Source organism: Orcinus orca, chromosome 18, assembly GCF_937001465.1.
Source record: "Orcinus orca chromosome 18, mOrcOrc1.1, whole genome shotgun sequence".
Taxonomy (NCBI): Eukaryota; Metazoa; Chordata; class Mammalia; order Artiodactyla; family Delphinidae; genus Orcinus; species Orcinus orca.
In genome coordinates this window covers 31888943-31904095 of record NC_064576.1, presented here as the reverse complement: position 1 = coordinate 31904095, position 15153 = coordinate 31888943, and the positions used below count along the sequence as shown (strand labels likewise).

At 43.8% G+C, this 15153-nt stretch overlaps 2 long non-coding RNA genes across 3 annotated transcripts in view; one reads left to right on the top strand and one right to left on the bottom strand.

Moving 5' to 3' along the window:
* Positions 1 to 3255, bottom strand: part of LOC117196090 (uncharacterized) — a 21948-nt gene extending 18693 nt beyond the window's left edge. The window contains exons 1-2 of one of the 2 annotated variants that reach the window (XR_007473002.1): positions 2735 to 3255; positions 1187 to 1695 (exon numbers count right to left, since the gene is read on the bottom strand). This is a non-coding gene — a long non-coding RNA (uncharacterized LOC117196090). Of the gene's footprint in view, positions 1 to 754; positions 1696 to 2734 lie in introns of those variants that run through there. The other variant, XR_004476095.2, reaches the window with a different exon arrangement.
* LOC125961899 (uncharacterized) overlaps positions 1 to 15153 on the top strand; it is a 20002-nt gene extending 4849 nt beyond the window's left edge. The window contains exons 2-3 of the long non-coding RNA XR_007473003.1: positions 293 to 334; positions 14331 to 15153. This is a non-coding gene — a long non-coding RNA (uncharacterized LOC125961899). The remainder of the gene's footprint in view (positions 1 to 292; positions 335 to 14330) is intronic.

Genomic DNA, 15153 nt, shown 5'->3' with positions numbered 1-15153 from the left:
CACATTGGTGTTTATGTGATAGTACAGCTTCAGAAATAATAAACACTTGTAACTCAACCCCTGTTAGTCTGTGGTAAACAGAGGAGAATGGCATGATTCCCATCTTGTAACTAGCCAGCTCCCCTTCACATGACTAATTTAAGTTGCTGAAGTCATGTATTTACAAAGCCTGGGTGAGAGTCAGATTTTAAGGGAGTCTATGCTTCATGAAATTGGGCAATTTTCAAACACCTAGGCTTTCAAATTTGTGTTCTCAACACCTGAACTTTAATGAACTTTTCTTCCTTTTTAGATGGGTTAAGAACAGCTCTACACCCCATCATGAGTCACCCAGGTAATGATTGCCTGTTGATTTTGTAATAAAATGCTACTGATCAAATCTATCATGTCACTCTTTAAATTATCAAGAAAAAACAATTTACATGTGCCAAATTACACCTGAAGACTGAAGAGAAAAAATACCTGTTTTAATTTGTTTTTAAATCTAATGATATTGTACTTTGCGTCAAGAAATATGGTAAGGAAACTTCAGATAGCACAATGAGCTTTACTTCTTGCATGTGGAAGGCTGGCCTACCTTAACTCTCATTAGCAGTATCCACTTGGAAATGAAGTAATTTGAAAAAGGAATGAGCAGTTTGGAGCCTCCCATAACCCTTCCTGTTATATCTTGAATTTAGTTAAAGGCAGTCCTCAAAGATTGCTTGTCAGTTCATTGTATTTGATTAGAACACATTTACCCAGAGAGAAGAAAGAAAGAAACTAGCATTTATTTAGATAGGGTTTCCTGCTACAGTGTGTTTCCAGTGTAATGATGCATGCATGCAAGAACTTAAGTATACTATGAATAAATATTTGTTGAATGAATAAATAAGTAATTAGCCAATGGCAAAGTGTTCTCCTTGATTCCAGGGACAAGGGTAGCTTTTCAAGTGCATTTGCCTATTGTTCCCAGGAGTTGAGATAATATTAATACAGGAAGTACTCACGGTCCTTCCACTGGTGGCTTCTCTGCCTTAGCACTAGCCCTAGAAAAATGCATTCACATTTTCCTGCATGCTGAGGAGAACTAATCCTTGTCTAGCTGGGAATAAAAGGTCAAGGGTTGTAACTCATGTAATCTTTCTGGAACACTCAACTTGTGTGCTGCTCCGTGGGCCACGGGCCATGCCTGGAGATTACTTACTCAACAGCTTCCCAATGCATCCGTCTCTCCCTCTTCCAAACTTCCACTTAATCAACTGGAAATTTGATTTCAGGGTGATGCTTTAGAGCATTTGGTTTCGTTTTGAAATACTGGTAGCAGTAACTATTTCATATTCTTTTCTTTTTCTTACAGTTTATATGGTCAAAACAGCCTAGGTCAGAACCACGTAGAAGCCATAGTCTTCACGTCACAAGAGTAGAACTCTTGGATTTTAGTCACCTTCTTTACTTGTATAAACCACAGAGACAAAAGCCGTTGCATAGCTGCAGCTCAGTTCATCCAGTTCATCCATGATGGGTTTGGAGAAGCCAGGCTTGGTTCCAGATATGTCTAATTAAGCCCTGGCGATTTGGAGTAGGGCAGAATAAGATGAGGTCAGTGGCGTTTGCTGTGGATCTGTTGAGTAAGAAGTAGACTCTAAGACTCCTGTTTCGAAGGTGCCTGCATTTACTTCAGGTCAAAGAGATTAGCATGAGACATTTTTGCACCTGGAAATATAAATTGCATGCTTAGTAATTGCATGTGCCGTAAAGGAAGTTTTATTAAAGCCTCGGGAAGAGTGGACTTATAGGCCACATATGGTTACACAAGTGAGAAACTAGCACAGGGGCTAGCGGATAGGGATTCCAATCTGAGTTTGGAGCAGGTGGGTACTCAGATTCCGAGCAATACTTTTTAAGGTGGTATCATGAGTTAGAGCTGGGAAATGCGTCCGAGCTAAGTGAGCAGAAGCAGAAATCTAGTGCCTTTCTTTTTCATTGGAAATACTCAAGTTTTGTAGGGCAGATTAAACCTGAGAAATCTAAGCGCAGTTGGAAGAGTTAGACTCTGGAAATCTGGCAAGATGAAAGGTGAGTGATGAAGGTGGTTTCGGTCTAAACCAGAGTGAGTGCTCAGCACTCTTTTTGGCAAAGCTCATTTTGGCAACATCGTTACACCCTTCCCAGGGGAGAAACTTGGGGCTGAAAGATTAAGGACACTGTAGGTCAAAGGTTAACTGTGTTAATGTATTTATTTGGGAAACTCTACAAAAGCCCTTTATTAACCTTGGCTTTTGAAGACTGAGTTGTCAGGCCCTCACTTTCATGATCACATTTTCATCTAAAAATGTTCTGAAGCCGTCCAGTATCAAAACAGAATCCATGTACCTCAGGTAGAAACATGTTAAACTGCATGGTACCTGTAATCCTATGTACACTGGCAGCTTCGTGGCTTAGCTACCTATCACGTGAGCTATTCTTTTGTTCCTATAAATTTAGTTACTATTTCAAGAGACAAATATTTTTAAAAAATGGGGTGGAGGGAATGTTCTCCATTATTTAAAAAAAGTCCTCTTTAGAAATTAAGCTTTCAGCTCCCTAATCTTTTAGGGGAATACTTACTATTTGAAAAAATATGCGAGGTGTCTTTTAGTCTTAGGGGGGGTTTAGTAACAAACCATTATTATTTGCAGGCTGATTCTTCTGTGAGAAGCCAAGTTGCCTTAATGACAGCTTATGCAATAACAATCCATGATATAGTACTTACCGGGATGGAGCAACAACTGTGCTCTAAGCCAAGAATAAGGAGGAAAAAAAAAAGTCAGTATCTTGTGCGTGAGAAGCTTGTAGATACCCCGAGGTGACTTCATATAATTCTAAAATAGCAGGTAGCTTCTTGCATAGCTAATCGAAGCATCAGCGCCCGGAGCAAGTGGAGGAGGCTGACAGTGTACTTTGGTTTCAGATGCATTCAGCTCTTTTTTGAGTGATATGAGCTTAATTCATATTCTAGTTTCTATCCTAAAAGTTTATGTGCTCTGATCTGGCAAATAGCCTCCCCCAGAACTTGACAGCTCTGTGCTTTGATACAGCTGCTGATCTTAACGTCTCACTTGTATTTGTTCAGTCTATGTGCTGAGAAAGTTAGTACAGCTGAATAAAGGGAATGGTTGTGTGTGTTTTTATAAGCACTTGAGTTATACCTCCACCTTCCCCTTCCATTCATGGCTTAGTGAAGGACACAGGTGTCTCACTTGAAAAACCTGAAATACACACTGTAGGTTGAGTAGAAAGAGCTTACAGAGAAAGGAGTCATCCTGACTTTGCAAAGTAGGTTGGTCATTTCTGGAAAGAGCAGTCTCTGTCAGAGTGAAGGTCACAGAGAGACATGCTTAGATAATTTTAATTGCCAGTGTCTTGAGGTTTTCCCCGGAAAGTCTAACATCAGCAGATGCCCTTGCTTGGTCACTATGTCCATCCAGGATCTGGGCTACCTTTTTGAGTCTACGTGACCCTCTGGTTTAGATCATAGAGCAAACAGTTTCTTGTAGGGACCATTGCCCACTTGCTAGGCAATCACAGGCACGAAGCAGATCTGCCTTACAAAATGAAGGGCTCCGAATCACATTTATTGCTGCGGTGCTCAGGAAGCTACAAACGGAAACTCCACATGCAAAGAGCCCATAATTTTACTCTAATAGATATTTAGCAGCTTAAATGAAATAACAAGGAATACATTCACCCAGGCACCATCCAGGTGGATTTGGTGGGTATTTTACATTCCACTCTTTGAAAGGAAAAACATAATTTTTTTAGACTCTCCCAAGATGGATGAATATTTTGGTATGCAGAGCGATAATGCATAACATACCTTTAAGGTTGAACCAAGTTCTGTTTGGCCAAAGGGATTTACTGCTATCAGTATAATGCAGCCCAGTCAATCAAGTTGAATTTTTCTTCCAAATCAGCTCATTAGAACTCACCCAGGCAGCCACTTGCCTTTTGCCTTGTTTGTTCACATGCTGCTTGATTTACTTGAGCACGGTATCAACAACTGTGAGCTCTGTAACTTGCCACTCTGTGCCTGTTTCGCCTTAATCCCCAGACCCCAGCTCTCAGGGATGGTTTGCAGTCCCAGTATTTTTCCTTTCTAGCCATCAGAACTCCATGGGTCTATCTTTGCCCGCTTCCAGGCTCATTCTCCTTCAAGGCACTGTCCCGAGTCTTTTTTTTTTTTTTTTGCGGTACGTGGGCCTCTAATTCCTGTGGCCTCTCCCGTTGCGGAGCACAGGCTCCGGATGCGCAGACTCAGTGGCCATGGCTCACGGGCCCAGCCGCTCTGCGGCATGTGGGATCTTCCCGGACCGGGGCAGGAACCCGCGTCCACTGCATCGGCAGGCGGACTCTCAACCACTGCTCCACCAGGGAAGCCTCCGAGTCTTCTTTTGATCCCACTCTGGCACATCTGTTCAGTGCCCTCTCTCCATGGCACTTGCCCTCATACAGCCCCTTCGTGTCCCCAGGCTGGATAGCTGTCACGTCGACAGGACTATAGTGTAATGGTTACCCAGGCAAAGCCCTGGCTCATGTCCTGCCTTTGCATGTGGAGGATGTCATTACCCAGCTGTAATACGGGCATAATAATGGGACTTCCCTCTTAAATGGGAGCAGGCAAATAAAATACTTAGCATGGTGCTTGGATAGTTAGGGCTCAATAAGAATTATTATGGGGAGTTGCCTGGTGGTCCAGTGGTCAGGACTTGGTGCTTTCACTGCCTGTGGCCTGGGTTCAATTCCTGGTCAGGGAACTAAGATCCTGCAAGCCATGCAGCGTAGCCAAAAAAAAAAAAAAGGAATTATTAGGAGTGTCCACTAATCTTCCTTCCTCTTTACCTCACCTTCCCACGATCAGCAAAGTTGTCTTCCTTCTACCCAGAACCGATCAAGTTGCTGCCCTCCTCAGGAATCACAGGTCATTGCTGGTACTCAAAGCCATCCCTACTTCACGCCTGAGGCTCCTTCATCCCAGCCCCGCAGGCATCTGGCATCTCCTGGATCTGGATCGCTCTGGCTCCTCTGCCCCTTTGCTCACACACCGCCTAGAATGTCACTTTCTTTCTCTGCCACTTGTTAAAATTCTACTCATCCCTCAAGGCCCCGGTCAAATGTCACCTCCTCCAGGCAGCATTTTTATCTAAATATGTTTTAAAGCCTTCTCTGGCCATCTACTTAGAATTGATTGCTCTTTTGGTCAGTCTCATAGCACTTTGTTTGTTATCTCTAGCTAGACCTGCCCAATTATGTTTTGTAATAAAGTGAGTTGCTGATATCTATCCCCTGCAGGGGATTCTAAACAACTTCAGGGCAGGAATTTAAAAAATCTCAGTATCTACATAGTGCTTTGCTCATAATATACGATAGATAAATGTTTTAGAATTGAATTAAAATTAGGTATTATGTGGATAGCCTCTCAATATCTCTAAGTGGTCTGGGCATATTTATTACAAAACTTAGGAGGTAAGTGTGGCTCTGGGGACATAAGAGTACAATAAATTGAAACGCATAGGACACTCCAGCCTCTTTGACAGTCAGCAGCAGGGGACGTCCTCACTGATCCCAGCCCCTCAGTGAGACAGCAGATGGGAGGTGAGCTGGTGGGCAGGAGGCATCTTTCACTTGGACTCACCATGGAGACGTAAGGGACAGGGCTTTCCTCCTCTACTAGACAGTGAAGAGAGAGAGCTACTTCTGCTTGGCACATTATCCCAAAATGTGGTTCTTGGCCATTCCATGGTGAGATTTGAGCAGGGAGAGATGAGATTCATCCCTGGATTACAAGAGGTTGACGTTTCATAGAAAGCCTGATTCCAGCATCAAGAAGGACACTATGTCGTTAGATAAAAAGTTTCATCATCTCTGCAGACGGGAAAGATGCCCGGAGTGTCTGTGTTGAGGGTGCTACTTGTCCACGGAAACTTCTTCTACCCTTCTTTCCTGATGGCAGAGCTGCAGCTGGGAGTGGCTGCCTACCTCAGCACTGCAGTGCCCAGCTCCCTCTGCAGCCAGGATTGAGGCAAAGAAATGTGCTCAAAATTGATGTGTGCAACGTCTCACTCATTTCGAGAGGGAAAGTCTGGCACTGGATCTCTACTTTTCTTTTTTTTTTTTTTTTTTTTGTGGTACGCGGGCCTCTCACTGTTGTGGCCTCTCCCGTTGCGGAGCATACGCTCCGGACGCGCAGGCTCAGCGGCCATGGCTCACGGGCCCAGCCGCTCCGCGGCATGTGGGATCTTCCCGGACCGGGGCACGAACCCGTGTCCCCTGCATCCGCAGGTGGACTCTCAACCACTGCGCCACCAGGGAAGCCCTGGATCTCTACTTTTCCCTCTCTTTCTACTGGGGGTTGGGGTGGGGGATGGAAGCCATGAAACTGATGATGGAAGCCATTTGTTGAAGTTGGCAGAGCTGCATCAGCCTGGCGCCCTGAACACCTGTGTAAAGGCAAGCCTCGTGATAAAACTGGACAGTTTCAACCACTGCATTGCACTTTTTATAGTAGCTTTTAGTTCCCTAATACAGGGTCTTTCCCTTTTCCATCTACATAAAGTTATCAACATTTATTGAACACTGACTATGTGTTAGACCCTCACTCTTTGAGGGTGTGAAAACAAGAATGAATGATTCTTAGTCCTTTTCTTTAAGGCATTTATAGTCCAATTGAACGGATAAAACACATAATAATAAAATTGCCTGTACAGGTATGTCATCACTCAGACCACAGACTATATACAATAGAGGTTATGGGAGGAAAGAGAGATTTCTTTAGGCTGTAGTGAGCTAGAAAGTTTTGTGAAGGAGGTGAGGCTTGAGAGATTTCTTGAGATCAGATTTGGAAAGATGGAGAGGTACAAGGAAGGCATTCTGGATGGGCAAGGGCAATGTGTGTCTTGAGACTGGGGGAGATGATAGTGAGCCCAGTAGTCTGGACAGAGGAAGCAATTTGCTTGTGTCAGAGAGCAAAGCAGTTACCTTTGGAAAAGTGGTTGGGCTGTGATTGGGAAAAGTCTTGAATACCAGACAGCCTTGGGAATTGGTTTCTCCCTGGAAGCCGATGGGGAGCTCTCTAAGGAAGAGCATACTGCTGTGAACCTTTCAGTTTGTATGTAGTAGCCCAAGCAACCTTTTGTTTGTTCACAGATCTGTTGTCCTAACACCTTGTAGGAAGCTGTGAGAAATCTGATTCGGTCTCCAAAGTACAGTTTTTCAACAAATAGTTGGTTTGTGTACCTGGGGCCTAAGGCCATTCCACAGAACAAACTGCAGATGACAACACGCCGATGGTTGTGTCACTGGTCCAACCCTTTCCTTTTAACCCTACTGTTAAAACAAACTTCATCTCATCAGTTTCCCATTTCCCACATCAGTGATTTCTCACTGCACCTGTCTTGTTGAGGAGCATGGGCTCTAGGCACACGGGCTTCAGTTGTTGTGGCTCGTGGGCTCAGTAGTTGTGGCTCGGGGCCTCTAGAGCGCAGGCTCAGAGGAAGTCCTGCACCTGTCTTTGAGCACAGGCTCAGAGGAAGTCCTGCACCTGTCTTCCCTGCACCAGGGAAGTCCTGCACCTGTCTTTGAGTAATTACTTCTTGAAAAAAAGTATGGGACTTCCCTGGTGGTGCAGCAGTTAAGAATCTGCCTGCCAGTGCAGGGGACACAGGTTCGAGCCCCGGTCTGGGAAGATCCCACATGCCGCGGGGCAACTAAGCCCGTGTGCCACAACTACTGAGCCTGAGCTCTAGAGCTGGTGAGCCACAACTACTGAGCCCTCATGCCACAACTACTGAAGCCCGTGCGCCTAGAGCCTGTGCTCCGCAACAAGAGAAGCCACCGCAATGAGAAGCCCGCGCACCGCAACGAAGAGTACCCCCCGCTAGCCCCCGCTCGCCACAACTAGAGAAAGCCCACATGCAGCAACGAAGACCCAACCCAGCCAAAAATAAATAAATAAATTTATTTTAAAAAAAAGAAAAAAAAAAATGCTAGTAGACTTTGTATGTTTAATCTCATTCTTCTTACCTCATGAAGTGGCATTTTATTGATTTCTCTGTCCAAGAAGTCATGTTCAGACTCAGTACTTCCGTAGTTAACCTTGCTTGTTTTTATTTATCAACGACCTAGCAACCCAGTCTTTAAGGGAGCCCTTCTTAACAACTGGTATCCTACCTGCATGATTCCCGTACAGTGTAGATTTTTCCAGCTACATGTAAACTCCTCTTCTTTTTGAACCTATGGCAATTACCTCAAAACTTAAGAAAGTCAGGCTCCTGGAAAATTTACTTCTAGGTGTTTTTTCCTTGTCTATCACTGAGTTAGACTTCTGTGGTCTGGAAAGGTGCAAAAGTTTAGATGAAGGAGAGTGAGATTGCAGCTGGCAAAATCTGAGTCATAGCTTCAACTTGGGCGGGCTAACATGACCTTCCACGTGTTTCCTGAACATGTGAGCGTGGAAGGTCAAGATACCAGAACAGTATTCTGTGACCCTTTGTCCAAGAATGACCTTCTATTAAATAATTAAATCAGATGAGGGAGAAGATGTTGTAAAAATAAGAAGTCTTCTCAGATGTTTGAATGGTCCAAGACATTATTCCCGCCAATATGATGGAAAATGTTTTATAATTCATTATAATATCGCAGAGTGTCAGGAATGGAGACTCCTTTTGGGCTGTAGAAAAAATGATCAGCTTGTAAGTTTTGCCATCTCAGTACTTCCTAAGTTATGAAATATTCTATGGCTTTCATTGTAACAGAATTGTGGTCAACAGTCTGATTATTTAGTTTCATTTTTATTATATTCTGACAAGTTGTGTTTAAACAGGTCCTGATAAGGTATCTTTAACTAGTATACGTGTTTCCCCTTCTGACAAGAGGAGGACTATTGGTTAAGGAAGTGAGCCCATTGTGGTGCTGGCATCACTAGGGTGCTTGCTGAAATGTGGATTTGGAGTGAACAACATGATCATTTATTTATCTCCTTCCATGTATGGCTTTGCTCATTTTTTCCTACACCTCCCTGGCAGTTGCTGTTTCTTCCTTTAGTTTCTTTTGTTCCTCCGCATTACTTTTCTTAGTTTCTACATACCACTGTTTCTGTTTTTAAAAGTTTGTGTTTGGGGATGGAGGAAGAATGGGGAGCGACAGTTAATGAGTATGGGACTTTTTTTGCAGCAATCTAAATGTTCTAAGATTGATTAGGGTGATGCCTACATGACTGAATACACAAAAAAATGAATGAATTGTATACTTTATTTATTTTTAAACTAATTTATTTACTTATTTTTGACTGTGTTGGGTCTTTGCTGCACGGGCCTTCTCTAGTTGTGGCAAGCAGGGGCTACTGTTCCTTGTGGTGCGCGGGTTTCTTATTGCGGTGGCTCCTCTTGTTGTGGAGCACAGGCTCTAGGCATGTGGGCTTCAGTAGTTGTGGCATGTGGGCTCAGTAGTTGTGGTGCATGGCCTTAGTTGCTCCACCGCATGTGGGATCTTCCTGCCCCAGGGCTCGAAACCGTGTCCCCTGCATTGGCAGGTGGATTCTTAACTGCTGAGCCACCAGGAAAACCCGAATTGTATACTTTAAATATGTGATTTTCTTGAGCTCCTGGGTGAACCAGGTTCTGCTTAAGGCCCTGGAATCAGTGGTAAATAAAATCACTAAGTTCCCCGTCCTCAAGAGATTGACATTCTAGTGATAACAATAGATATTAAACAGTTTAAAAATTATTTCATATCATAATACATGCTCCAAAGAGTATTTAAAGAGGAAAATATTGTAGAGAGTTTATTTTTATTTAAGATGGAATCTTCAGGAGGGGTCTCTCTGAGAAGGTGAACCTGAATGATGGGGAGAATCCCAGATGTGTGAAGATTTGAGGCAAAATCACTCCAGGTAAAGGGAATATGTAACATAAAGTTGCAGTGTGGCCAGAGCATAGCAGGGGTCACATCGTGCAGGTTTTGTAGGTCAAGGTAAAGCCCTCGATTTTTGTTGTAATTGCAATAAGCAGTCATTGGAAGAACTTAATAGGCGTGTGTTGTAGTTGGATTTTGATTTTCAAAAGACTTCAGAGACCATTTAGAAGGCCGCTGCCGTGTTCTAGGTGGGAGATGATGTTTGTTTATATTATGAGGAGAGTAGTAGAGATGTAAGAAGTGCCTGGTTTTGGGACTTCCCTGGTGGTGCAGTGGTTAAGAATCCACGTGCCAATGTAAGGGACATGGGTTCGAGCCCTGGTCTGGGAAGATCCCACATGCCATGGAGCAACTAAGCCCGTGTGCCACAACTACTGAGCCTGTGCTCTAGAGCTCACGAGCCCCAACTACTGAGCCCAAGAGCCACAACTACTGAAGCCCACGTGCCTAGAGCCTGTGCTCCGCAACAAAAGAAGCCATCGCAATGAGAAGCCCGCGCACTGCAACGAAGAGTAACCCCCGCTCGCCGCAACTAGAGAAAGCCTGTGCACAGCAACAAAGACCCAACGCAGCCAAAAATAAATAAATAAATTTATTTATATATATAAAAAAAGACATGTCTGTTTTTGGAGCTATAGCCCATTGGGCCTTTTATGTTTCCTAGCATAATGTGGCATACACAACAGACACTTTACTGAGTGAATGGATGTTTGGAGAGGACTATTTAGGGACAGATATCTAAGCAACAACAAAAGGCCAGTGATACATTGACCTTTGGTGCCATGAAAGATTGATTTTTAAATTTACTAGCAGTGGTTGAGTTCATGAAGGATACTACTATGGATTGTAGTCCAAACTTGTAATATCCGCAGAGGTAACACAAGGGTAATTCCTTTGCATTTCATTGTTCATCACAATGCGACACTCAAAGAGAAGATTTCATTTGCGGTTAAAGGTGTGTACTGGGGAAGCAGAGGTGGTTTTACGTTTAAGGCAGTAATCCCTTTTCTGTGCCTTGATATCTTTTATCATTGCCTCCACTTGTCCTGGAGATATTTGTTGAGTTATAAACGCCTTTTAATGAAATCAAAACCCAGAATTTAGAGAGTCAGTATCATTGTAATAATGTTCATTACAACAGAACGAAAATGGAAACCGTGAGATGTGGAACCTATTTTTTGCATGATCCCGCTCATTATTCAAGATACAAGGAAGCCATAGGAATTGCTTAGAATCAGTTTCCAGATTTAGATTTCTGGTTTGCTAGAAAGTAACTGCATCACAATAGGGTTATGCTTCTTTTCTGGGAAGCAGCTGGCATGGAGGGGAAAGAACACGTCCTTTGAATATCAGTTTATATCCTGGTTCTGTCACTTACTAACTGCAAGAGCTTGGGCAATACACTTCACTTCTGGGCTTGGTGTGCCGAGCTGCAGTGTGGTGGCAGGAATTCATCGCTTTCAAAAATAACTACTTTCGAGTCTTTTTCATATGGGAGATCACTTCTACAAAGTAACTCAAAGCATGGTCTCTTTACTTCCTATTCCTTTTCTTTCCTGAGGAAGTAGTTGTCAGGTATAATTTTATTGCTTATCAATATTGCAATTGTGAGAACAGAGAGAGGCAATAGCTCTGTGATAAAGGCTCCCCATGGTGCTGAATTGCCTGCTTCCCATGTCCTGGCTTCCCTGTAGGACATGCAGGGAGAGCCCAAAGAGCTAAGAATTAAGCGAGTGGATGGGTTTCTGTGATTATGCCAGAATCTCAACCAATGGTAAAGATATACAACCTGGGAGAAGTAAAAATAAAACCTGACTGCGTTATAAATACACTTGGATGAAAGCTATTGACGATGGAAAATGACTGACCCTCCATTCAGATGCAAGTATTTGACTTGGTTACACTTTATTTCGTCTCCAAAATGGCACTTTATTTTCATCCTTCAAATAAGGAGCAACCATTTGATTTTGTAATGTAAAAACTATTATTTCCCTTAGGAAAAGGATTACTGAACTTTCTGTACCTAGTGTTTATGCCTTTAATAAGCACAGTGCTTCCAAGAGAATTGAATGACTTTTTGTACTATGATGTTTTTCTGCCTCTACATCTGAGTTTTGTACCTTCATGTCTGGGAAACTTGTTTTTATAAATTCACAGAAACCTGACAAACAGTAGAAATTTGTTCTCTGTCCTGTAGAGATGGGCAAATCCCTAAAGAGCTTGTTGATTTCTTGCTACCACTTTGCTGGGGGCAAAGCGCCTTTCTTTTCTAAGGAAAAGATGTATAGAGGGAAGTAGGGTTCATGGGGAAATACCAGACTCAGATAACTGCAGTTCTAGCAAGCAACACCACATCTTGGAGGTTCATTCACCAGCACGTGAAAACTCTCACATGCTCTAACCTTTGCTTGAGCTTTACAATTTGCATCTAGTACTATATTTCTAGTCCAACTAGTAGTATCGTAAAGGGCAATGGCATAAAAAGAACTCCTAAACGTTAAAAGCTGAAACATGAGGAGGAAGAACTTAAGTGTGGAGAGATGAGGCTAGAGAGAAAAAGCAAGAGTCAGATGGCAAAGTGTATTGTGTGCTAACCCCTAGGGTTTACACTTTATTCTCAGGAAACTTCCGGAAGATAAGGGGAAACCATGGGATGCTTTTAAGCCAGGAAATGAGATTTTCAGATGTATATTTTAGAAAGGTCTCTCTTGGGGCTCTGTGGAGGTTTGATTTCAAGGGTGAAGCCTGGAGCCAATAGCAAAAAAAAAATCTGATTTTAAAAATTCACAGAAGACCTGATTAGATACTTTTCTGAAGAAGACATACAAAATGGCCAACAGAGGAGACCTTCAAGATGGCGGAGTAGTAAAACGTGGAGATCATCTTCCTCCCCACAAATACATCAGAAATACATCTACATGTGGAACAACTCCTACAGAACACTTACTGAACGCTGGCAGAAGACCTCAGACCTTCCAAAGGGCAAGAAACTCCCCACGTACCTGGGTAGGGCAAAAGAAAAAAGAATAAACAGAGACAAAAGAATAGGGATGGGACCTGCACCAGTGGGAGGGAGCTGTGAAGGAGGAAAGGTTTCCACACACTAGAAAGCCCCTTCACGGGGGGAGACTGTGGGTGGGCAGAGGGGGGAAGCTTTGGAGCCGCGGAGGAGAGCACAGCAACAAGGGTGCGGGGGCAAAGTGGAGAGATTCCCGCACAGAGGATCGGTGCCAACTGGCACTCACCAGCCCGAGAGGCTTGTCTGCTCACCCGCTGGGGCAGGTGGGGGCTGGGAGATGAGACTCGGGCTTCAGAGGTCGGATCCCAGGGAGAGGACTGGGGTTGGTGGCGTGAACACAGCCTGAAGGGAGCTAGTGCGCCATGGCTAGCCGGGAGAGAGTCCAGGAAAAAGTCTGGACCTGCCGAAGAGGCAAGAAACCATTGTTTTGGGGTGCGCGAGGAAAGGGGATTCAGAGCGCTGCCTAAATGAGCTCCAGGGATGGGCGCGAGCCGTGGCTATCAGCACGGACCCCAGAGACGGGCATGAGATGCTAAGGCAGCTGCTGCCGCCACCAAGAAACCTATGGGCAAGCACAGGTCACTCTCCACACCTTCCCTCCTGGGAACCTGTATAGCTCGCCACTGCCAGGGTCCTGTCATCCAGGGACAGCTTCCCCCAGAAAACGCATGGCGCAGCTCCAGCCGGTGCAACGTCATGCCTGCCTCTGCCACCGCAGGCTCACCCCGCATCCGTACCCCTCCCTCCCCCCAGCCTGAGTGAGCCAGAGCTCCCGAATCAGCTGCTCATTTAACCCTGTCCTGTCCGAGGGAAGAACAAATGCCCTCAGGTGACCTACATACAGAGGCAGGGCCAAATACAAAGCTGAACCCCAGGAGCGGTGCAAACAAAGAAAAGAAAGGGAAATCTCTCCCAGCAGCCTCAGGAGCAGCAAATTAAATCTCCACAATCAACTTGATGTACCTGCATCTGTGGAATACCTGAGCAGAAAACATATCACCCCAAAATTCAGGCGGTAGACTTTGGGAGCAACTGTAGACTTGGGGTTTGCTTTCTGCAACTAATTTGTTTCTGGTTTTATGTTTATCTTAGTTTAGTATTTAGAGTTTATTATCATTTGTACATTGTTTATTGATTTGTTTGCTCTCTTCCTTTTTTTAATATATATAGATATATATATATAATTTTCCTTATTCTCTTTTTGTGGATGGGTATGTGTATGCTTCTTTGTGTGATTTTGTCTGTATAACGTTGCTTTTACCATTTGTACTAGGGTTCTGTGTGTCCATTTTTTTTAATAACTTAAAATTTTTTTTATTTTTAATAATTTTTTAATTTTTTAAATAACTTTATTTTATTTTATTCTTCCTTTTATTTTGAGCCTTGTGGCTGACAGGTCTTGGTGCTCCAGCCGGGTGTCAGGCCTGTGCCTCTGAGGAGGGAAAGCTGAGTTCAGTACATGGGTCTACCAGAGACCTCCCCGCTCCATGTAATATCAAACAGTGAAGGTTCTCCCAGAGATCTCCATGTCAATACTAAGACCCAGCTCCACTCAATGACCAGCAAGCTACAGTGCTGGACACCCTATGCCAAACAACTAGCAAGACAGGAACACAACCCCACCCATTAGCAGAGAGGCTGCCTAAAATCATAATAAGGTCACAGGCACCCCAAAACACACCACTGGATGCGGTCCTGCCCACCAGAAAGACAAGATCCAGCCTCATCCACCAGAACACAGGCACCAATCCCATCCACCAGGAAACCTACACAACCCAGTGAACCAGACTTACCCACAGGGGGCAGACACCAAAAACAACAGTAACTGCAAACCTGCAGCCTGCAAAAAGGAGACCCCAAACACAGTAAGTTAAGTAACATGAGAAGACAGAGAAACACACACCAGATGTAGGAGCAAGGTAAAAACCCATCAGACCAAACAAATGAAGAGGACATAGGTAGTCTACCTGAAAAAGAATTCAGAGTAATGATAGTAAGATGATCCAAAATCCTGGAAATAAGATGGAGAAAATAAAAGAAACGTTTAACAAGGACCTAGGAGAACTAAAGGGCAAACAAACAGTGATGAACAACACAATAGATGAAATTAAAAATTCTCTAGAAGGAATCCATAGCAGAATAACTGAGGCAGAAGAACGGATAAGGGACCTGGAAGATAAAATAGTGGAAATAACTATGGCAGA